This window comes from Acipenser ruthenus, unplaced genomic scaffold, assembly GCF_902713425.1.
Source record: "Acipenser ruthenus unplaced genomic scaffold, fAciRut3.2 maternal haplotype, whole genome shotgun sequence".
In the NCBI taxonomy this organism is placed as follows: Eukaryota; Metazoa; Chordata; class Actinopteri; order Acipenseriformes; family Acipenseridae; genus Acipenser; species Acipenser ruthenus.
The window spans coordinates 18151-33251 of NW_026708525.1; the positions used below are offsets into that span (position 1 = coordinate 18151).

The following is a 15101-nucleotide window of genomic DNA, read 5'->3' on the forward strand; positions in this document are numbered from 1 at the left end:
AAAGCAGAAATGCAATCGCCTGCGGCCACACCACCTTGAATAAGCCTGATCTCGTCTGATCTCAGAAGCTAAGCAATGTTGGGCTTGGTTAGTACTTGGATGGGAGACCACCTGGGAATATCAAGTGCTGCAGGCATTACATTTTACAATTGAAATGTGTGGAGGACAAAAGGAAATTTTGGAGGAATCACCCCCAGCTCACTAAACATAAAAGTCATGAAAGCAGAAATGCAATCGCCTGCGGCCACACCACCTTGAATAAGCCTGATCTCGTCTGATCTCAGAAGCTAAGCAATGTTGGGCTTGGTTAGTACTTGGATGGGAGACCACCTGGGAATATCAAGTGCTGCAGGCATTACATTTTACAATTGAAATGTGTGGAGGACAAAAGGAAATTTTGGAGGAATCACCCCCAGCTCACTAAACATAAAAGTCATGAAAGCAGAAATGCAATCGCCTGCGGCCACACCACCTTGAATAAGCCTGATCTCGTCTGATCTCAGAAGCTAAGCAATGTTGGGCTTGGTTAGTACTTGGATGGGAGACCACCTGGGAATATCAAGTGCTGCAGGCATTACATTTTACAATTGAAATGTGTGGAGGACAAAAGGAAATTTTGGAGGAATCACCCCCAGCTCACTAAACATAAAAGTCATGAAAGCAGAAATGCAATCGCCTGCGGCCACACCACCTTGAATAAGCCTGATCTCGTCTGATCTCAGAAGCTAAGCAATGTTGGGCTTGGTTAGTACTTGGATGGGAGACCACCTGGGAATATCAAGTGCTGCAGGCATTACATTTTACAATTGAAATGTGTGGAGGACAAAAGGAAATTTTGGAGGAATCACCCCCAGCTCACTAAACATAAAAGTCATGAAAGCAGAAATGCAATCGCCTGCGGCCACACCACCTTGAATAAGCCTGATCTCGTCTGATCTCAGAAGCTAAGCAATGTTGGGCTTGGTTAGTACTTGGATGGGAGACCACCTGGGAATATCAAGTGCTGCAGGCATTACATTTTACAATTGAAATGTGTGGAGGACAAAAGGAAATTTTGGAGGAATCACCCCCAGCTCACTAAACATAAAAGTCATGAAAGCAGAAATGCAATCGCCTGCGGCCACACCACCTTGAATAAGCCTGATCTCGTCTGATCTCAGAAGCTAAGCAATGTTGGGCTTGGTTAGTACTTGGATGGGAGACCACCTGGGAATATCAAGTGCTGCAGGCATTACATTTTACAATTGAAATGTGTGGAGGACAAAAGGAAATTTTGGAGGAATCACCCCCAGCTCACTAAACATAAAAGTCATGAAAGCAGAAATGCAATCGCCTGCGGCCACACCACCTTGAATAAGCCTGATCTCGTCTGATCTCAGAAGCTAAGCAATGTTGGGCTTGGTTAGTACTTGGATGGGAGACCACCTGGGAATATCAAGTGCTGCAGGCATTACATTTTACAATTGAAATGTGTGGAGGACAAAAGGAAATTTTGGAGGAATCACCCCCAGCTCACTAAACATAAAAGTCATGAAAGCAGAAATGCAATCGCCTGCGGCCACACCACCTTGAATAAGCCTGATCTCGTCTGATCTCAGAAGCTAAGCAATGTTGGGCTTGGTTAGTACTTGGATGGGAGACCACCTGGGAATATCAAGTGCTGCAGGCATTACATTTTACAATTGAAATGTGTGGAGGACAAAAGGAAATTTTGGAGGAATCACCCCCAGCTCACTAAACATAAAAGTCATGAAAGCAGAAATGCAATCGCCTGCGGCCACACCACCTTGAATAAGCCTGATCTCGTCTGATCTCAGAAGCTAAGCAATGTTGGGCTTGGTTAGTACTTGGATGGGAGACCACCTGGGAATATCAAGTGCTGCAGGCATTACATTTTACAATTGAAATGTGTGGAGGACAAAAGGAAATTTTGGAGGAATCACCCCCAGCTCACTAAACATAAAAGTCATGAAAGCAGAAATGCAATCGCCTGCGGCCACACCACCTTGAATAAGCCTGATCTCGTCTGATCTCAGAAGCTAAGCAATGTTGGGCTTGGTTAGTACTTGGATGGGAGACCACCTGGGAATATCAAGTGCTGCAGGCATTACATTTTACAATTGAAATGTGTGGAGGACAAAAGGAAATTTTGGAGGAATCACCCCCAGCTCACTAAACATAAAAGTCATGAAAGCAGAAATGCAATCGCCTGCGGCCACACCACCTTGAATAAGCCTGATCTCGTCTGATCTCAGAAGCTAAGCAATGTTGGGCTTGGTTAGTACTTGGATGGGAGACCACCTGGGAATATCAAGTGCTGCAGGCATTACATTTTACAATTGAAATGTGTGGAGGACAAAAGGAAATTTTGGAGGAATCACCCCCAGCTCACTAAACATAAAAGTCATGAAAGCAGAAATGCAATCGCCTGCGGCCACACCACCTTGAATAAGCCTGATCTCGTCTGATCTCAGAAGCTAAGCAATGTTGGGCTTGGTTAGTACTTGGATGGGAGACCACCTGGGAATATCAAGTGCTGCAGGCATTACATTTTACAATTGAAATGTGTGGAGGACAAAAGGAGAATAAGCCTGATCTCGTCTGATCTCAGAAGCTAAGCAATGTTGGGCTTGGTTAGTACTTGGATGGGAGACCACCTGGGAATATCAAGTGCTGCAGGCATTACATTTTTGTAATTACATTTTACAATTGAAATGTGTGGAGGACAAAAGGAAATTTTGGAGGAATCACCCCCAGCTCACTAAACATAAAAGTCATGAAAGCAGAAATGCAATCGCCTGCGGCCACACCACCTTGAATAAGCCTGATCTCGTCTGATCTCAGAAGCTAAGCAATGTTGGGCTTGGTTAGTACTTGGATGGGAGACCACCTGGGAATATCAAGTGCTGCAGGCATTACATTTTTGTAATTACATTTTACAATTGAAATGTGTGGAGGACAAAAGGAAATTTTGGAGGAATCACCCCCAGCTCACTAAACATAAAAGTCATGAAAGCAGAAATGCAATCGCCTGCGGCCACACCACCTTGAATAAGCCTGATCTCGTCTGATCTCAGAAGCTAAGCAATGTTGGGCTTGGTTAGTACTTGGATGGGAGACCACCTGGGAATATCAAGTGCTGCAGGCATTACATTTTACAATTGAAATGTGTGGAGGACAAAAGGAAATTTTGGAGGAATCACCCCCAGCTCACTAAACATAAAAGTCATGAAAGCAGAAATGCAATCGCCTGCGGCCACACCACCTTGAATAAGCCTGATCTCGTCTGATCTCAGAAGCTAAGCAATGTTGGGCTTGGTTAGTACTTGGATGGGAGACCACCTGGGAATATCAAGTGCTGCAGGCATTACATTTTACAATTGAAATGTGTGGAGGACAAAAGGAAATTTTGGAGGAATCACCCCCAGCTCACTAAACATAAAAGTCATGAAAGCAGAAATGCAATCGCCTGCGGCCACACCACCTTGAATAAGCCTGATCTCGTCTGATCTCAGAAGCTAAGCAATGTTGGGCTTGGTTAGTACTTGGATGGGAGACCACCTGGGAATATCAAGTGCTGCAGGCATTACATTTTACAATTGAAATGTGTGGAGGACAAAAGGAAATTTTGGAGGAATCACCCCCAGCTCACTAAACATAAAAGTCATGAAAGCAGAAATGCAATCGCCTGCGGCCACACCACCTTGAATAAGCCTGATCTCGTCTGATCTCAGAAGCTAAGCAATGTTGGGCTTGGTTAGTACTTGGATGGGAGACCACCTGGGAATATCAAGTGCTGCAGGCATTACATTTTACAATTGAAATGTGTGGAGGACAAAAGGAAATTTTGGAGGAATCACCCCCAGCTCACTAAACATAAAAGTCATGAAAGCAGAAATGCAATCGCCTGCGGCCACACCACCTTGAATAAGCCTGATCTCGTCTGATCTCAGAAGCTAAGCAATGTTGGGCTTGGTTAGTACTTGGATGGGAGACCACCTGGGAATATCAAGTGCTGCAGGCATTACATTTTTGTAATTACATTTTACAATTGAAATGTGTGGAGGACAAAAGGAAATTTTGGAGGAATCACCCCCAGCTCACTAAACATAAAAGTCATGAAAGCAGAAATGCAATCGCCTGCGGCCACACCACCTTGAATAAGCCTGATCTCGTCTGATCTCAGAAGCTAAGCAATGTTGGGCTTGGTTAGTACTTGGATGGGAGACCACCTGGGAATATCAAGTGCTGCAGGCATTACATTTTTGGCATTACATTTTACAATTGAAATGTGTGGAGGACAAAAGGAAATTTTGGAGGAATCACCCCCAGCTCACTAAACATAAAAGTCATGAAAGCAGAAATGCAATCGCCTGCGGCCACACCACCTTGAATAAGCCTGATCTCGTCTGATCTCAGAAGCTAAGCAATGTTGGGCTTGGTTAGTACTTGGATGGGAGACCACCTGGGAATATCAAGTGCTGCAGGCATTACATTTTACAATTGAAATGTGTGGAGGACAAAAGGAAATTTTGGAGGAATCACCCCCAGCTCACTAAACATAAAAGTCATGAAAGCAGAAATGCAATCGCCTGCGGCCACACCACCTTGAATAAGCCTGATCTCGTCTGATCTCAGAAGCTAAGCAATGTTGGGCTTGGTTAGTACTTGGATGGGAGACCACCTGGGAATATCAAGTGCTGCAGGCATTACATTTTTGGCATTACATTTTACAATTGAAATGTGTGGAGGACAAAAGGAAATTTTGGAGGAATCACCCCCAGCTCACTAAACATAAAAGTCATGAAAGCAGAAATGCAATCGCCTGCGGCCACACCACCTTGAATAAGCCTGATCTCGTCTGATCTCAGAAGCTAAGCAATGTTGGGCTTGGTTAGTACTTGGATGGGAGACCACCTGGGAATATCAAGTGCTGCAGGCATTACATTTTACAATTGAAATGTGTGGAGGACAAAAGGAAATTTTGGAGGAATCACCCCCAGCTCACTAAACATAAAAGTCATGAAAGCAGAAATGCAATCGCCTGCGGCCACACCACCTTGAATAAGCCTGATCTCGTCTGATCTCAGAAGCTAAGCAATGTTGGGCTTGGTTAGTACTTGGATGGGAGACCACCTGGGAATATCAAGTGCTGCAGGCATTACATTTTTGTAATTACATTTTACAATTGAAATGTGTGGAGGACAAAAGGAAATTTTGGAGGAATCACCCCCAGCTCACTAAACATAAAAGTCATGAAAGCAGAAATGCAATCGCCTGCGGCCACACCACCTTGAATAAGCCTGATCTCGTCTGATCTCAGAAGCTAAGCAATGTTGGGCTTGGTTAGTACTTGGATGGGAGACCACCTGGGAATATCAAGTGCTGCAGGCATTACATTTTACAATTGAAATGTGTGGAGGACAAAAGGAAATTTTGGAGGAATCACCCCCAGCTCACTAAACATAAAAGTCATGAAAGCAGAAATGCAATCGCCTGCGGCCACACCACCTTGAATAAGCCTGATCTCGTCTGATCTCAGAAGCTAAGCAATGTTGGGCTTGGTTAGTACTTGGATGGGAGACCACCTGGGAATATCAAGTGCTGCAGGCATTACATTTTACAATTGAAATGTGTGGAGGACAAAAGGAAATTTTGGAGGAATCACCCCCAGCTCACTAAACATAAAAGTCATGAAAGCAGAAATGCAATCGCCTGCGGCCACACCACCTTGAATAAGCCTGATCTCGTCTGATCTCAGAAGCTAAGCAATGTTGGGCTTGGTTAGTACTTGGATGGGAGACCACCTGGGAATATCAAGTGCTGCAGGCATTACATTTTACAATTGAAATGTGTGGAGGACAAAAGGAAATTTTGGAGGAATCACCCCCAGCTCACTAAACATAAAAGTCATGAAAGCAGAAATGCAATCGCCTGCGGCCACACCACCTTGAATAAGCCTGATCTCGTCTGATCTCAGAAGCTAAGCAATGTTGGGCTTGGTTAGTACTTGGATGGGAGACCACCTGGGAATATCAAGTGCTGCAGGCATTACATTTTACAATTGAAATGTGTGGAGGACAAAAGGAAATTTTGGAGGAATCACCCCCAGCTCACTAAACATAAAAGTCATGAAAGCAGAAATGCAATCGCCTGCGGCCACACCACCTTGAATAAGCCTGATCTCGTCTGATCTCAGAAGCTAAGCAATGTTGGGCTTGGTTAGTACTTGGATGGGAGACCACCTGGGAATATCAAGTGCTGCAGGCATTACATTTTACAATTGAAATGTGTGGAGGACAAAAGGAAATTTTGGAGGAATCACCCCCAGCTCACTAAACATAAAAGTCATGAAAGCAGAAATGCAATCGCCTGCGGCCACACCACCTTGAATAAGCCTGATCTCGTCTGATCTCAGAAGCTAAGCAATGTTGGGCTTGGTTAGTACTTGGATGGGAGACCACCTGGGAATATCAAGTGCTGCAGGCATTACATTTTACAATTGAAATGTGTGGAGGACAAAAGGAAATTTTGGAGGAATCACCCCCAGCTCACTAAACATAAAAGTCATGAAAGCAGAAATGCAATCGCCTGCGGCCACACCACCTTGAATAAGCCTGATCTCGTCTGATCTCAGAAGCTAAGCAATGTTGGGCTTGGTTAGTACTTGGATGGGAGACCACCTGGGAATATCAAGTGCTGCAGGCATTACATTTTACAATTGAAATGTGTGGAGGACAAAAGGAAATTTTGGAGGAATCACCCCCAGCTCACTAAACATAAAAGTCATGAAAGCAGAAATGCAATCGCCTGCGGCCACACCACCTTGAATAAGCCTGATCTCGTCTGATCTCAGAAGCTAAGCAATGTTGGTCTTGGTTAGTACTTGGATGGGAGACCACCTGGGAATATCAAGTGCTGCAGGCATTACATTTTTGTAATTACATTTTACAATTGAAATGTGTGGAGGACAAAAGGAAATTTTGGAGGAATCACCCCCAGCTCACTAAACATAAAAGTCATGAAAGCAGAAATGCAATCGCCTGCGGCCACACCACCTTGAATAAGCCTGATCTCGTCTGATCTCAGAAGCTAAGCAATGTTGGGCTTGGTTAGTACTTGGATGGGAGACCACCTGGGAATATCAAGTGCTGCAGGCATTACATTTTTGTAATTACATTTTACAATTGAAATGTGTGGAGGACAAAAGGAAATTTTGGAGGAATCACCCCCAGCTCACTAAACATAAAAGTCATGAAAGCAGAAATGCAATCGCCTGCGGCCACACCACCTTGAATAAGCCTGATCTCGTCTGATCTCAGAAGCTAAGCAATGTTGGGCTTGGTTAGTACTTGGATGGGAGACCACCTGGGAATATCAAGTGCTGCAGGCATTACATTTTACAATTGAAATGTGTGGAGGACAAAAGGAAATTTTGGAGGAATCACCCCCAGCTCACTAAACATAAAAGTCATGAAAGCAGAAATGCAATCGCCTGCGGCCACACCACCTTGAATAAGCCTGATCTCGTCTGATCTCAGAAGCTAAGCAATGTTGGGCTTGGTTAGTACTTGGATGGGAGACCACCTGGGAATATCAAGTGCTGCAGGCATTACATTTTACAATTGAAATGTGTGGAGGACAAAAGGAAATTTTGGAGGAATCACCCCCAGCTCACTAAACATAAAAGTCATGAAAGCAGAAATGCAATCGCCTGCGGCCACACCACCTTGAATAAGCCTGATCTCGTCTGATCTCAGAAGCTAAGCAATGTTGGGCTTGGTTAGTACTTGGATGGGAGACCACCTGGGAATATCAAGTGCTGCAGGCATTACATTTTACAATTGAAATGTGTGGAGGACAAAAGGAAATTTTGGAGGAATCACCCCCAGCTCACTAAACATAAAAGTCATGAAAGCAGAAATGCAATCGCCTGCGGCCACACCACCTTGAATAAGCCTGATCTCGTCTGATCTCAGAAGCTAAGCAATGTTGGGCTTGGTTAGTACTTGGATGGGAGACCACCTGGGAATATCAAGTGCTGCAGGCATTACATTTTACAATTGAAATGTGTGGAGGACAAAAGGAAATTTTGGAGGAATCACCCCCAGCTCACTAAACATAAAAGTCATGAAAGCAGAAATGCAATCGCCTGCGGCCACACCACCTTGAATAAGCCTGATCTCGTCTGATCTCAGAAGCTAAGCAATGTTGGGCTTGGTTAGTACTTGGATGGGAGACCACCTGGGAATATCAAGTGCTGCAGGCATTACATTTTACAATTGAAATGTGTGGAGGACAAAAGGAAATTTTGGAGGAATCACCCCCAGCTCACTAAACATAAAAGTCATGAAAGCAGAAATGCAATCGCCTGCGGCCACACCACCTTGAATAAGCCTGATCTCGTCTGATCTCAGAAGCTAAGCAATGTTGGGCTTGGTTAGTACTTGGATGGGAGACCACCTGGGAATATCAAGTGCTGCAGGCATTACATTTTACAATTGAAATGTGTGGAGGACAAAAGGAAATTTTGGAGGAATCACCCCCAGCTCACTAAACATAAAAGTCATGAAAGCAGAAATGCAATCGCCTGCGGCCACACCACCTTGAATAAGCCTGATCTCGTCTGATCTCAGAAGCTAAGCAATGTTGGGCTTGGTTAGTACTTGGATGGGAGACCACCTGGGAATATCAAGTGCTGCAGGCATTACATTTTACAATTGAAATGTGTGGAGGACAAAAGGAAATTTTGGAGGAATCACCCCCAGCTCACTAAACATAAAAGTCATGAAAGCAGAAATGCAATCGCCTGCGGCCACACCACCTTGAATAAGCCTGATCTCGTCTGATCTCAGAAGCTAAGCAATGTTGGGCTTGGTTAGTACTTGGATGGGAGACCACCTGGGAATATCAAGTGCTGCAGGCATTACATTTTACAATTGAAATGTGTGGAGGACAAAAGGAAATTTTGGAGGAATCACCCCCAGCTCACTAAACATAAAAGTCATGAAAGCAGAAATGCAATCGCCTGCGGCCACACCACCTTGAATAAGCCTGATCTCGTCTGATCTCAGAAGCTAAGCAATGTTGGGCTTGGTTAGTACTTGGATGGGAGACCACCTGGGAATATCAAGTGCTGCAGGCATTACATTTTACAATTGAAATGTGTGGAGGACAAAAGGAAATTTTGGAGGAATCACCCCCAGCTCACTAAACATAAAAGTCATGAAAGCAGAAATGCAATCGCCTGCGGCCACACCACCTTGAATAAGCCTGATCTCGTCTGATCTCAGAAGCTAAGCAATGTTGGTCTTGGTTAGTACTTGGATGGGAGACCACCTGGGAATATCAAGTGCTGCAGGCATTACATTTTTGTAATTACATTTTACAATTGAAATGTGTGGAGGACAAAAGGAAATTTTGGAGGAATCACCCCCAGCTCACTAAACATAAAAGTCATGAAAGCAGAAATGCAATCGCCTGCGGCCACACCACCTTGAATAAGCCTGATCTCGTCTGATCTCAGAAGCTAAGCAATGTTGGGCTTGGTTAGTACTTGGATGGGAGACCACCTGGGAATATCAAGTGCTGCAGGCATTACATTTTACAATTGAAATGTGTGGAGGACAAAAGGAAATTTTGGAGGAATCACCCCCAGCTCACTAAACATAAAAGTCATGAAAGCAGAAATGCAATCGCCTGCGGCCACACCACCTTGAATAAGCCTGATCTCGTCTGATCTCAGAAGCTAAGCAATGTTGGGCTTGGTTAGTACTTGGATGGGAGACCACCTGGGAATATCAAGTGCTGCAGGCATTACATTTTACAATTGAAATGTGTGGAGGACAAAAGGAAATTTTGGAGGAATCACCCCCAGCTCACTAAACATAAAAGTCATGAAAGCAGAAATGCAATCGCCTGCGGCCACACCACCTTGAATAAGCCTGATCTCGTCTGATCTCAGAAGCTAAGCAATGTTGGGCTTGGTTAGTACTTGGATGGGAGACCACCTGGGAATATCAAGTGCTGCAGGCATTACATTTTACAATTGAAATGTGTGGAGGACAAAAGGAAATTTTGGAGGAATCACCCCCAGCTCACTAAACATAAAAGTCATGAAAGCAGAAATGCAATCGCCTGCGGCCACACCACCTTGAATAAGCCTGATCTCGTCTGATCTCAGAAGCTAAGCAATGTTGGGCTTGGTTAGTACTTGGATGGGAGACCACCTGGGAATATCAAGTGCTGCAGGCATTACATTTTACAATTGAAATGTGTGGAGGACAAAAGGAAATTTTGGAGGAATCACCCCCAGCTCACTAAACATAAAAGTCATGAAAGCAGAAATGCAATCGCCTGCGGCCACACCACCTTGAATAAGCCTGATCTCGTCTGATCTCAGAAGCTAAGCAATGTTGGGCTTGGTTAGTACTTGGATGGGAGACCACCTGGGAATATCAAGTGCTGCAGGCATTACATTTTACAATTGAAATGTGTGGAGGACAAAAGGAAATTTTGGAGGAATCACCCCCAGCTCACTAAACATAAAAGTCATGAAAGCAGAAATGCAATCGCCTGCGGCCACACCACCTTGAATAAGCCTGATCTCGTCTGATCTCAGAAGCTAAGCAATGTTGGGCTTGGTTAGTACTTGGATGGGAGACCACCTGGGAATATCAAGTGCTGCAGGCATTACATTTTACAATTGAAATGTGTGGAGGACAAAAGGAAATTTTGGAGGAATCACCCCCAGCTCACTAAACATAAAAGTCATGAAAGCAGAAATGCAATCGCCTGCGGCCACACCACCTTGAATAAGCCTGATCTCGTCTGATCTCAGAAGCTAAGCAATGTTGGGCTTGGTTAGTACTTGGATGGGAGACCACCTGGGAATATCAAGTGCTGCAGGCATTACATTTTACAATTGAAATGTGTGGAGGACAAAAGGAAATTTTGGAGGAATCACCCCCAGCTCACTAAACATAAAAGTCATGAAAGCAGAAATGCAATCGCCTGCGGCCACACCACCTTGAATAAGCCTGATCTCGTCTGATCTCAGAAGCTAAGCAATGTTGGGCTTGGTTAGTACTTGGATGGGAGACCACCTGGGAATATCAAGTGCTGCAGGCATTACATTTTACAATTGAAATGTGTGGAGGACAAAAGGAAATTTTGGAGGAATCACCCCCAGCTCACTAAACATAAAAGTCATGAAAGCAGAAATGCAATCGCCTGCGGCCACACCACCTTGAATAAGCCTGATCTCAGAAGCTAAGCAATGTTGGGCTTGGTTAGTACTTGGATGGGAGACCACCTGGGAATATCAAGTGCTGCAGGCATTACATTTTACAATTGAAATGTGTGGAGGACAAAAGGAAATTTTGGAGGAATCACCCCCAGCTCACTAAACATAAAAGTCATGAAAGCAGAAATGCAATCGCCTGCGGCCACACCACCTTGAATAAGCCTGATCTCGTCTGATCTCAGAAGCTAAGCAATGTTGGGCCAATGTTGGGCTTGGTTAGTACTTGGATGGGAGACCACCTGGGAATATCAAGTGCTGCAGGCATTACATTTTACAATTGAAATGTGTGGAGGACAAAAGGAAATTTTGGAGGAATCACCCCCAGCTCACTAAACATAAAAGTCATGAAAGCAGAAATGCAATCGCCTGCGGCCACACCACCTTGAATAAGCCTGATCTCGTCTGATCTCAGAAGCTAAGCAATGTTGGGCTTGGTTAGTACTTGGATGGGAGACCACCTGGGAATATCAAGTGCTGCAGGCATTACATTTTACAATTGAAATGTGTGGAGGACAAAAGGAAATTTTGGAGGAATCACCCCCAGCTCACTAAACATAAAAGTCATGAAAGCAGAAATGCAATCGCCTGCGGCCACACCACCTTGAATAAGCCTGATCTCGTCTGATCTCAGAAGCTAAGCAATGTTGGGCTTGGTTAGTACTTGGATGGGAGACCACCTGGGAATATCAAGTGCTGCAGGCATTACATTTTACAATTGAAATGTGTGGAGGACAAAAGGAAATTTTGGAGGAATCACCCCCAGCTCACTAAACATAAAAGTCATGAAAGCAGAAATGCAATCGCCTGCGGCCACACCACCTTGAATAAGCCTGATCTCGTCTGATCTCAGAAGCTAAGCAATGTTGGGCTTGGTTAGTACTTGGATGGGAGACCACCTGGGAATATCAAGTGCTGCAGGCATTACATTTTACAATTGAAATGTGTGGAGGACAAAAGGAAATTTTGGAGGAATCACCCCCAGCTCACTAAACATAAAAGTCATGAAAGCAGAAATGCAATCGCCTGCGGCCACACCACCTTGAATAAGCCTGATCTCGTCTGATCTCAGAAGCTAAGCAATGTTGGGCTTGGTTAGTACTTGGATGGGAGACCACCTGGGAATATCAAGTGCTGCAGGCATTACATTTTACAATTGAAATGTGTGGAGGACAAAAGGAAATTTTGGAGGAATCACCCCCAGCTCACTAAACATAAAAGTCATGAAAGCAGAAATGCAATCGCCTGCGGCCACACCACCTTGAATAAGCCTGATCTCGTCTGATCTCAGAAGCTAAGCAATGTTGGGCTTGGTTAGTACTTGGATGGGAGACCACCTGGGAATATCAAGTGCTGCAGGCATTACATTTTACAATTGAAATGTGTGGAGGACAAAAGGAAATTTTGGAGGAATCACCCCCAGCTCACTAAACATAAAAGTCATGAAAGCAGAAATGCAATCGCCTGCGGCCACACCACCTTGAATTAAGCCTGATCTCGTCTGATCTCAGAAGCTAAGCAATGTTGGGCTTGGTTAGTACTTGGATGGGAGACCACCTGGGAATATCAAGTGCTGCAGGCATTACATTTTACAATTGAAATGTGTGGAGGACAAAAGGAAATTTTGGAGGAATCACCCCCAGCTCACTAAACATAAAAGTCATGAAAGCAGAAATGCAATCGCCTGCGGCCACACCACCTTGAATAAGCCTGATCTCGTCTGATCTCAGAAGCTAAGCAATGTTGGGCTTGGTTAGTACTTGGATGGGAGACCACCTGGGAATATCAAGTGCTGCAGGCATTACATTTTACAATTGAAATGTGTGGAGGACAAAAGGAAATTTTGGAGGAATCACCCCCAGCTCACTAAACATAAAAGTCATGAAAGCAGAAATGCAATCGCCTGCGGCCACACCACCTTGAATAAGCCTGATCTCGTCTGATCTCAGAAGCTAAGCAATGTTGGGCTTGGTTAGTACTTGGATGGGAGACCACCTGGGAATATCAAGTGCTGCAGGCATTACATTTTACAATTGAAATGTGTGGAGGACAAAAGGAAATTTTGGAGGAATCACCCCCAGCTCACTAAACATAAAAGTCATGAAAGCAGAAATGCAATCGCCTGCGGCCACACCACCTTGAATAAGCCTGATCTCGTCTGATCTCAGAAGCTAAGCAATGTTGGGCTTGGTTAGTACTTGGATGGGAGACCACCTGGGAATATCAAGTGCTGCAGGCATTACATTTTACAATTGAAATGTGTGGAGGACAAAAGGAAATTTTGGAGGAATCACCCCCAGCTCACTAAACATAAAAGTCATGAAAGCAGAAATGCAATCGCCTGCGGCCACACCACCTTGAATAAGCCTGATCTCGTCTGATCTCAGAAGCTAAGCAATGTTGGGCTTGGTTAGTACTTGGATGGGAGACCACCTGGGAATATCAAGTGCTGCAGGCATTACATTTTACAATTGAAATGTGTGGAGGACAAAAGGAAATTTTGGAGGAATCACCCCCAGCTCACTAAACATAAAAGTCATGAAAGCAGAAATGCAATCGCCTGCGGCCACACCACCTTGAATAAGCCTGATCTCGTCTGATCTCAGAAGCTAAGCAATGTTGGGCTTGGTTAGTACTTGGATGGGAGACCACCTGGGAATATCAAGTGCTGCAGGCATTACATTTTACAATTGAAATGTGTGGAGGACAAAAGGAAATTTTGGAGGAATCACCCCCAGCTCACTAAACATAAAAGTCATGAAAGCAGAAATGCAATCGCCTGCGGCCACACCACCTTGAATAAGCCTGATCTCGTCTGATCTCAGAAGCTAAGCAATGTTGGGCTTGGTTAGTACTTGGATGGGAGACCACCTGGGAATATCAAGTGCTGCAGGCATTACATTTTACAATTGAAATGTGTGGAGGACAAAAGGAAATTTTGGAGGAATCACCCCCAGCTCACTAAACATAAAAGTCATGAAAGCAGAAATGCAATCGCCTGCGGCCACACCACCTTGAATAAGCCTGATCTCGTCTGATCTCAGAAGCTAAGCAATGTTGGGCTTGGTTAGTACTTGGATGGGAGACCACCTGGGAATATCAAGTGCTGCAGGCATTACATTTTACAATTGAAATGTGTGGAGGACAAAAGGAAATTTTGGAGGAATCACCCCCAGCTCACTAAACATAAAAGTCATGAAAGCAGAAATGCAATCGCCTGCGGCCACACCACCTTGAATAAGCCTGATCTCGTCTGATCTCAGAAGCTAAGCAATGTTGGGCTTGGTTAGTACTTGGATGGGAGACCACCTGGGAATATCAAGTGCTGCAGGCATTACATTTTACAATTGAAATGTGTGGAGGACAAAAGGAAATTTTGGAGGAATCACCCCCAGCTCACTAAACATAAAAGTCATGAAAGCAGAAATGCAATCGCCTGCGGCCACACCACCTTGAATAAGCCTGATCTCGTCTGATCTCAGAAGCTAAGCAATGTTGGGCTTGGTTAGTACTTGGATGGGAGACCACCTGGGAATATCAAGTGCTGCAGGCATTACATTTTACAATTGAAATGTGTGGAGGACAAAAGGAAATTTTGGAGGAATCACCCCCAGCTCACTAAACATAAAAGTCATGAAAGCAGAAATGCAATCGCCTGCGGCCACACCACCTTGAATAAGCCTGATCTCGTCTGATCTCAGAAGCTAAGCAATGTTGGGCTTGGTTAGTACTTGGATGGGAGACCACCTGGGAATATCAAGTGCTGCAGGCATTACATTTTACAATTGAAATGTGTGGA

At 44.5% G+C, this 15101-nt stretch overlaps 66 non-coding genes and 2 pseudogenes across 66 annotated transcripts; all 68 read left to right on the plus strand.

Moving 5' to 3' along the window:
- Positions 1-17: 17 nt before the first annotated feature.
- On the plus strand, positions 18-136 carry LOC131733984 (5S ribosomal RNA). The gene has a single exon (XR_009326628.1). It is a non-coding gene; the product is annotated as a 5S ribosomal RNA (ribosomal RNA).
- A 100-nt stretch (positions 137-236) lies between these two features.
- Positions 237-355, plus strand: LOC131733985 (5S ribosomal RNA). The gene has a single exon (XR_009326629.1). It is a non-coding gene; the product is annotated as a 5S ribosomal RNA (ribosomal RNA).
- Positions 356-455: 100 nt separating this feature from the next.
- On the plus strand, positions 456-574 carry LOC131733986 (5S ribosomal RNA). The gene has a single exon (XR_009326630.1). It is a non-coding gene; the product is annotated as a 5S ribosomal RNA (ribosomal RNA).
- A 100-nt stretch (positions 575-674) lies between these two features.
- On the plus strand, positions 675-793 carry LOC131733988 (5S ribosomal RNA). The gene has a single exon (XR_009326632.1). It is a non-coding gene; the product is annotated as a 5S ribosomal RNA (ribosomal RNA).
- Positions 794-893: 100 nt separating this feature from the next.
- On the plus strand, positions 894-1012 carry LOC131733989 (5S ribosomal RNA). Its single transcript, XR_009326633.1, has one exon. It is a non-coding gene; the product is annotated as a 5S ribosomal RNA (ribosomal RNA).
- Positions 1013-1112: 100 nt separating this feature from the next.
- LOC131733990 (5S ribosomal RNA) lies at positions 1113-1231 on the plus strand. The gene has a single exon (XR_009326634.1). It is a non-coding gene; the product is annotated as a 5S ribosomal RNA (ribosomal RNA).
- A 100-nt stretch (positions 1232-1331) lies between these two features.
- On the plus strand, positions 1332-1450 carry LOC131733991 (5S ribosomal RNA). The gene has a single exon (XR_009326635.1). It is a non-coding gene; the product is annotated as a 5S ribosomal RNA (ribosomal RNA).
- A 100-nt stretch (positions 1451-1550) lies between these two features.
- LOC131733992 (5S ribosomal RNA) lies at positions 1551-1669 on the plus strand. Its single transcript, XR_009326636.1, has one exon. It is a non-coding gene; the product is annotated as a 5S ribosomal RNA (ribosomal RNA).
- Positions 1670-1769: 100 nt separating this feature from the next.
- LOC131733993 (5S ribosomal RNA) lies at positions 1770-1888 on the plus strand. The gene has a single exon (XR_009326637.1). It is a non-coding gene; the product is annotated as a 5S ribosomal RNA (ribosomal RNA).
- A 100-nt stretch (positions 1889-1988) lies between these two features.
- On the plus strand, positions 1989-2107 carry LOC131733994 (5S ribosomal RNA). The gene has a single exon (XR_009326638.1). It is a non-coding gene; the product is annotated as a 5S ribosomal RNA (ribosomal RNA).
- A 100-nt stretch (positions 2108-2207) lies between these two features.
- LOC131733995 (5S ribosomal RNA) lies at positions 2208-2326 on the plus strand. The gene has a single exon (XR_009326639.1). It is a non-coding gene; the product is annotated as a 5S ribosomal RNA (ribosomal RNA).
- A 100-nt stretch (positions 2327-2426) lies between these two features.
- Positions 2427-2545, plus strand: LOC131733996 (5S ribosomal RNA). Its single transcript, XR_009326640.1, has one exon. It is a non-coding gene; the product is annotated as a 5S ribosomal RNA (ribosomal RNA).
- A 251-nt stretch (positions 2546-2796) lies between these two features.
- Positions 2797-2915, plus strand: LOC131733997 (5S ribosomal RNA). Its single transcript, XR_009326641.1, has one exon. It is a non-coding gene; the product is annotated as a 5S ribosomal RNA (ribosomal RNA).
- A 114-nt stretch (positions 2916-3029) lies between these two features.
- On the plus strand, positions 3030-3148 carry LOC131733999 (5S ribosomal RNA). The gene has a single exon (XR_009326643.1). It is a non-coding gene; the product is annotated as a 5S ribosomal RNA (ribosomal RNA).
- Positions 3149-3248: 100 nt separating this feature from the next.
- Positions 3249-3367, plus strand: LOC131734000 (5S ribosomal RNA). The gene has a single exon (XR_009326644.1). It is a non-coding gene; the product is annotated as a 5S ribosomal RNA (ribosomal RNA).
- Positions 3368-3467: 100 nt separating this feature from the next.
- Positions 3468-3586, plus strand: LOC131734001 (5S ribosomal RNA). Its single transcript, XR_009326645.1, has one exon. It is a non-coding gene; the product is annotated as a 5S ribosomal RNA (ribosomal RNA).
- A 100-nt stretch (positions 3587-3686) lies between these two features.
- LOC131734002 (5S ribosomal RNA) lies at positions 3687-3805 on the plus strand. The gene has a single exon (XR_009326646.1). It is a non-coding gene; the product is annotated as a 5S ribosomal RNA (ribosomal RNA).
- Positions 3806-3905: 100 nt separating this feature from the next.
- On the plus strand, positions 3906-4024 carry LOC131734003 (5S ribosomal RNA). The gene has a single exon (XR_009326647.1). It is a non-coding gene; the product is annotated as a 5S ribosomal RNA (ribosomal RNA).
- A 114-nt stretch (positions 4025-4138) lies between these two features.
- On the plus strand, positions 4139-4257 carry LOC131734004 (5S ribosomal RNA). Its single transcript, XR_009326648.1, has one exon. It is a non-coding gene; the product is annotated as a 5S ribosomal RNA (ribosomal RNA).
- Positions 4258-4371: 114 nt separating this feature from the next.
- LOC131734005 (5S ribosomal RNA) lies at positions 4372-4490 on the plus strand. Its single transcript, XR_009326649.1, has one exon. It is a non-coding gene; the product is annotated as a 5S ribosomal RNA (ribosomal RNA).
- Positions 4491-4590: 100 nt separating this feature from the next.
- Positions 4591-4709, plus strand: LOC131734006 (5S ribosomal RNA). The gene has a single exon (XR_009326650.1). It is a non-coding gene; the product is annotated as a 5S ribosomal RNA (ribosomal RNA).
- Positions 4710-4823: 114 nt separating this feature from the next.
- On the plus strand, positions 4824-4942 carry LOC131734007 (5S ribosomal RNA). The gene has a single exon (XR_009326651.1). It is a non-coding gene; the product is annotated as a 5S ribosomal RNA (ribosomal RNA).
- Positions 4943-5042: 100 nt separating this feature from the next.
- LOC131734008 (5S ribosomal RNA) lies at positions 5043-5161 on the plus strand. The gene has a single exon (XR_009326652.1). It is a non-coding gene; the product is annotated as a 5S ribosomal RNA (ribosomal RNA).
- A 114-nt stretch (positions 5162-5275) lies between these two features.
- On the plus strand, positions 5276-5394 carry LOC131734010 (5S ribosomal RNA). The gene has a single exon (XR_009326654.1). It is a non-coding gene; the product is annotated as a 5S ribosomal RNA (ribosomal RNA).
- Positions 5395-5494: 100 nt separating this feature from the next.
- LOC131734011 (5S ribosomal RNA) lies at positions 5495-5613 on the plus strand. Its single transcript, XR_009326655.1, has one exon. It is a non-coding gene; the product is annotated as a 5S ribosomal RNA (ribosomal RNA).
- Positions 5614-5713: 100 nt separating this feature from the next.
- LOC131734012 (5S ribosomal RNA) lies at positions 5714-5832 on the plus strand. The gene has a single exon (XR_009326656.1). It is a non-coding gene; the product is annotated as a 5S ribosomal RNA (ribosomal RNA).
- Positions 5833-5932: 100 nt separating this feature from the next.
- LOC131734013 (5S ribosomal RNA) lies at positions 5933-6051 on the plus strand. The gene has a single exon (XR_009326657.1). It is a non-coding gene; the product is annotated as a 5S ribosomal RNA (ribosomal RNA).
- Positions 6052-6151: 100 nt separating this feature from the next.
- LOC131734014 (5S ribosomal RNA) lies at positions 6152-6270 on the plus strand. Its single transcript, XR_009326658.1, has one exon. It is a non-coding gene; the product is annotated as a 5S ribosomal RNA (ribosomal RNA).
- A 100-nt stretch (positions 6271-6370) lies between these two features.
- Positions 6371-6489, plus strand: LOC131734016 (5S ribosomal RNA). Its single transcript, XR_009326659.1, has one exon. It is a non-coding gene; the product is annotated as a 5S ribosomal RNA (ribosomal RNA).
- Positions 6490-6589: 100 nt separating this feature from the next.
- LOC131734017 (5S ribosomal RNA) lies at positions 6590-6708 on the plus strand. Its single transcript, XR_009326660.1, has one exon. It is a non-coding gene; the product is annotated as a 5S ribosomal RNA (ribosomal RNA).
- A 100-nt stretch (positions 6709-6808) lies between these two features.
- Positions 6809-6927, plus strand: LOC131734131 (5S ribosomal RNA). The gene has a single exon (XR_009326776.1). It is a non-coding gene; the product is annotated as a 5S ribosomal RNA (ribosomal RNA).
- Positions 6928-7041: 114 nt separating this feature from the next.
- On the plus strand, positions 7042-7160 carry LOC131734018 (5S ribosomal RNA). Its single transcript, XR_009326661.1, has one exon. It is a non-coding gene; the product is annotated as a 5S ribosomal RNA (ribosomal RNA).
- A 114-nt stretch (positions 7161-7274) lies between these two features.
- LOC131734019 (5S ribosomal RNA) lies at positions 7275-7393 on the plus strand. The gene has a single exon (XR_009326662.1). It is a non-coding gene; the product is annotated as a 5S ribosomal RNA (ribosomal RNA).
- Positions 7394-7493: 100 nt separating this feature from the next.
- LOC131734020 (5S ribosomal RNA) lies at positions 7494-7612 on the plus strand. The gene has a single exon (XR_009326663.1). It is a non-coding gene; the product is annotated as a 5S ribosomal RNA (ribosomal RNA).
- A 100-nt stretch (positions 7613-7712) lies between these two features.
- LOC131734022 (5S ribosomal RNA) lies at positions 7713-7831 on the plus strand. The gene has a single exon (XR_009326665.1). It is a non-coding gene; the product is annotated as a 5S ribosomal RNA (ribosomal RNA).
- Positions 7832-7931: 100 nt separating this feature from the next.
- LOC131734023 (5S ribosomal RNA) lies at positions 7932-8050 on the plus strand. Its single transcript, XR_009326666.1, has one exon. It is a non-coding gene; the product is annotated as a 5S ribosomal RNA (ribosomal RNA).
- Positions 8051-8150: 100 nt separating this feature from the next.
- Positions 8151-8269, plus strand: LOC131734024 (5S ribosomal RNA). Its single transcript, XR_009326667.1, has one exon. It is a non-coding gene; the product is annotated as a 5S ribosomal RNA (ribosomal RNA).
- Positions 8270-8369: 100 nt separating this feature from the next.
- On the plus strand, positions 8370-8488 carry LOC131734025 (5S ribosomal RNA). The gene has a single exon (XR_009326668.1). It is a non-coding gene; the product is annotated as a 5S ribosomal RNA (ribosomal RNA).
- Positions 8489-8588: 100 nt separating this feature from the next.
- LOC131734026 (5S ribosomal RNA) lies at positions 8589-8707 on the plus strand. Its single transcript, XR_009326669.1, has one exon. It is a non-coding gene; the product is annotated as a 5S ribosomal RNA (ribosomal RNA).
- A 100-nt stretch (positions 8708-8807) lies between these two features.
- Positions 8808-8926, plus strand: LOC131734027 (5S ribosomal RNA). The gene has a single exon (XR_009326670.1). It is a non-coding gene; the product is annotated as a 5S ribosomal RNA (ribosomal RNA).
- A 100-nt stretch (positions 8927-9026) lies between these two features.
- Positions 9027-9145, plus strand: LOC131734028 (5S ribosomal RNA). Its single transcript, XR_009326671.1, has one exon. It is a non-coding gene; the product is annotated as a 5S ribosomal RNA (ribosomal RNA).
- A 100-nt stretch (positions 9146-9245) lies between these two features.
- LOC131734132 (5S ribosomal RNA) lies at positions 9246-9364 on the plus strand. Its single transcript, XR_009326777.1, has one exon. It is a non-coding gene; the product is annotated as a 5S ribosomal RNA (ribosomal RNA).
- A 114-nt stretch (positions 9365-9478) lies between these two features.
- LOC131734029 (5S ribosomal RNA) lies at positions 9479-9597 on the plus strand. Its single transcript, XR_009326672.1, has one exon. It is a non-coding gene; the product is annotated as a 5S ribosomal RNA (ribosomal RNA).
- Positions 9598-9697: 100 nt separating this feature from the next.
- Positions 9698-9816, plus strand: LOC131734030 (5S ribosomal RNA). Its single transcript, XR_009326673.1, has one exon. It is a non-coding gene; the product is annotated as a 5S ribosomal RNA (ribosomal RNA).
- A 100-nt stretch (positions 9817-9916) lies between these two features.
- On the plus strand, positions 9917-10035 carry LOC131734031 (5S ribosomal RNA). The gene has a single exon (XR_009326674.1). It is a non-coding gene; the product is annotated as a 5S ribosomal RNA (ribosomal RNA).
- Positions 10036-10135: 100 nt separating this feature from the next.
- Positions 10136-10254, plus strand: LOC131734033 (5S ribosomal RNA). The gene has a single exon (XR_009326676.1). It is a non-coding gene; the product is annotated as a 5S ribosomal RNA (ribosomal RNA).
- Positions 10255-10354: 100 nt separating this feature from the next.
- LOC131734034 (5S ribosomal RNA) lies at positions 10355-10473 on the plus strand. The gene has a single exon (XR_009326677.1). It is a non-coding gene; the product is annotated as a 5S ribosomal RNA (ribosomal RNA).
- Positions 10474-10573: 100 nt separating this feature from the next.
- On the plus strand, positions 10574-10692 carry LOC131734035 (5S ribosomal RNA). The gene has a single exon (XR_009326678.1). It is a non-coding gene; the product is annotated as a 5S ribosomal RNA (ribosomal RNA).
- A 100-nt stretch (positions 10693-10792) lies between these two features.
- Positions 10793-10911, plus strand: LOC131734036 (5S ribosomal RNA). The gene has a single exon (XR_009326679.1). It is a non-coding gene; the product is annotated as a 5S ribosomal RNA (ribosomal RNA).
- Positions 10912-11011: 100 nt separating this feature from the next.
- LOC131734037 (5S ribosomal RNA) lies at positions 11012-11130 on the plus strand. Its single transcript, XR_009326680.1, has one exon. It is a non-coding gene; the product is annotated as a 5S ribosomal RNA (ribosomal RNA).
- Positions 11131-11230: 100 nt separating this feature from the next.
- Positions 11231-11339, plus strand: LOC131734137 (5S ribosomal RNA; annotated as a pseudogene).
- A 100-nt stretch (positions 11340-11439) lies between these two features.
- LOC131734135 (5S ribosomal RNA) lies at positions 11440-11569 on the plus strand (annotated as a pseudogene).
- Positions 11570-11669: 100 nt separating this feature from the next.
- Positions 11670-11788, plus strand: LOC131734038 (5S ribosomal RNA). The gene has a single exon (XR_009326681.1). It is a non-coding gene; the product is annotated as a 5S ribosomal RNA (ribosomal RNA).
- A 100-nt stretch (positions 11789-11888) lies between these two features.
- Positions 11889-12007, plus strand: LOC131734039 (5S ribosomal RNA). The gene has a single exon (XR_009326682.1). It is a non-coding gene; the product is annotated as a 5S ribosomal RNA (ribosomal RNA).
- Positions 12008-12107: 100 nt separating this feature from the next.
- LOC131734040 (5S ribosomal RNA) lies at positions 12108-12226 on the plus strand. The gene has a single exon (XR_009326683.1). It is a non-coding gene; the product is annotated as a 5S ribosomal RNA (ribosomal RNA).
- Positions 12227-12326: 100 nt separating this feature from the next.
- On the plus strand, positions 12327-12445 carry LOC131734041 (5S ribosomal RNA). Its single transcript, XR_009326684.1, has one exon. It is a non-coding gene; the product is annotated as a 5S ribosomal RNA (ribosomal RNA).
- Positions 12446-12545: 100 nt separating this feature from the next.
- LOC131734042 (5S ribosomal RNA) lies at positions 12546-12664 on the plus strand. Its single transcript, XR_009326685.1, has one exon. It is a non-coding gene; the product is annotated as a 5S ribosomal RNA (ribosomal RNA).
- Positions 12665-12764: 100 nt separating this feature from the next.
- On the plus strand, positions 12765-12884 carry LOC131734134 (5S ribosomal RNA). Its single transcript, XR_009326779.1, has one exon. It is a non-coding gene; the product is annotated as a 5S ribosomal RNA (ribosomal RNA).
- Positions 12885-12984: 100 nt separating this feature from the next.
- LOC131734044 (5S ribosomal RNA) lies at positions 12985-13103 on the plus strand. The gene has a single exon (XR_009326687.1). It is a non-coding gene; the product is annotated as a 5S ribosomal RNA (ribosomal RNA).
- Positions 13104-13203: 100 nt separating this feature from the next.
- LOC131734045 (5S ribosomal RNA) lies at positions 13204-13322 on the plus strand. The gene has a single exon (XR_009326688.1). It is a non-coding gene; the product is annotated as a 5S ribosomal RNA (ribosomal RNA).
- Positions 13323-13422: 100 nt separating this feature from the next.
- On the plus strand, positions 13423-13541 carry LOC131734046 (5S ribosomal RNA). The gene has a single exon (XR_009326689.1). It is a non-coding gene; the product is annotated as a 5S ribosomal RNA (ribosomal RNA).
- A 100-nt stretch (positions 13542-13641) lies between these two features.
- LOC131734047 (5S ribosomal RNA) lies at positions 13642-13760 on the plus strand. The gene has a single exon (XR_009326690.1). It is a non-coding gene; the product is annotated as a 5S ribosomal RNA (ribosomal RNA).
- A 100-nt stretch (positions 13761-13860) lies between these two features.
- Positions 13861-13979, plus strand: LOC131734048 (5S ribosomal RNA). The gene has a single exon (XR_009326691.1). It is a non-coding gene; the product is annotated as a 5S ribosomal RNA (ribosomal RNA).
- Positions 13980-14079: 100 nt separating this feature from the next.
- On the plus strand, positions 14080-14198 carry LOC131734049 (5S ribosomal RNA). The gene has a single exon (XR_009326692.1). It is a non-coding gene; the product is annotated as a 5S ribosomal RNA (ribosomal RNA).
- Positions 14199-14298: 100 nt separating this feature from the next.
- LOC131734050 (5S ribosomal RNA) lies at positions 14299-14417 on the plus strand. Its single transcript, XR_009326693.1, has one exon. It is a non-coding gene; the product is annotated as a 5S ribosomal RNA (ribosomal RNA).
- Positions 14418-14517: 100 nt separating this feature from the next.
- On the plus strand, positions 14518-14636 carry LOC131734051 (5S ribosomal RNA). Its single transcript, XR_009326694.1, has one exon. It is a non-coding gene; the product is annotated as a 5S ribosomal RNA (ribosomal RNA).
- Positions 14637-14736: 100 nt separating this feature from the next.
- LOC131734052 (5S ribosomal RNA) lies at positions 14737-14855 on the plus strand. The gene has a single exon (XR_009326695.1). It is a non-coding gene; the product is annotated as a 5S ribosomal RNA (ribosomal RNA).
- A 100-nt stretch (positions 14856-14955) lies between these two features.
- Positions 14956-15074, plus strand: LOC131734053 (5S ribosomal RNA). Its single transcript, XR_009326696.1, has one exon. It is a non-coding gene; the product is annotated as a 5S ribosomal RNA (ribosomal RNA).
- Positions 15075-15101: the final 27 nt, after the last annotated feature.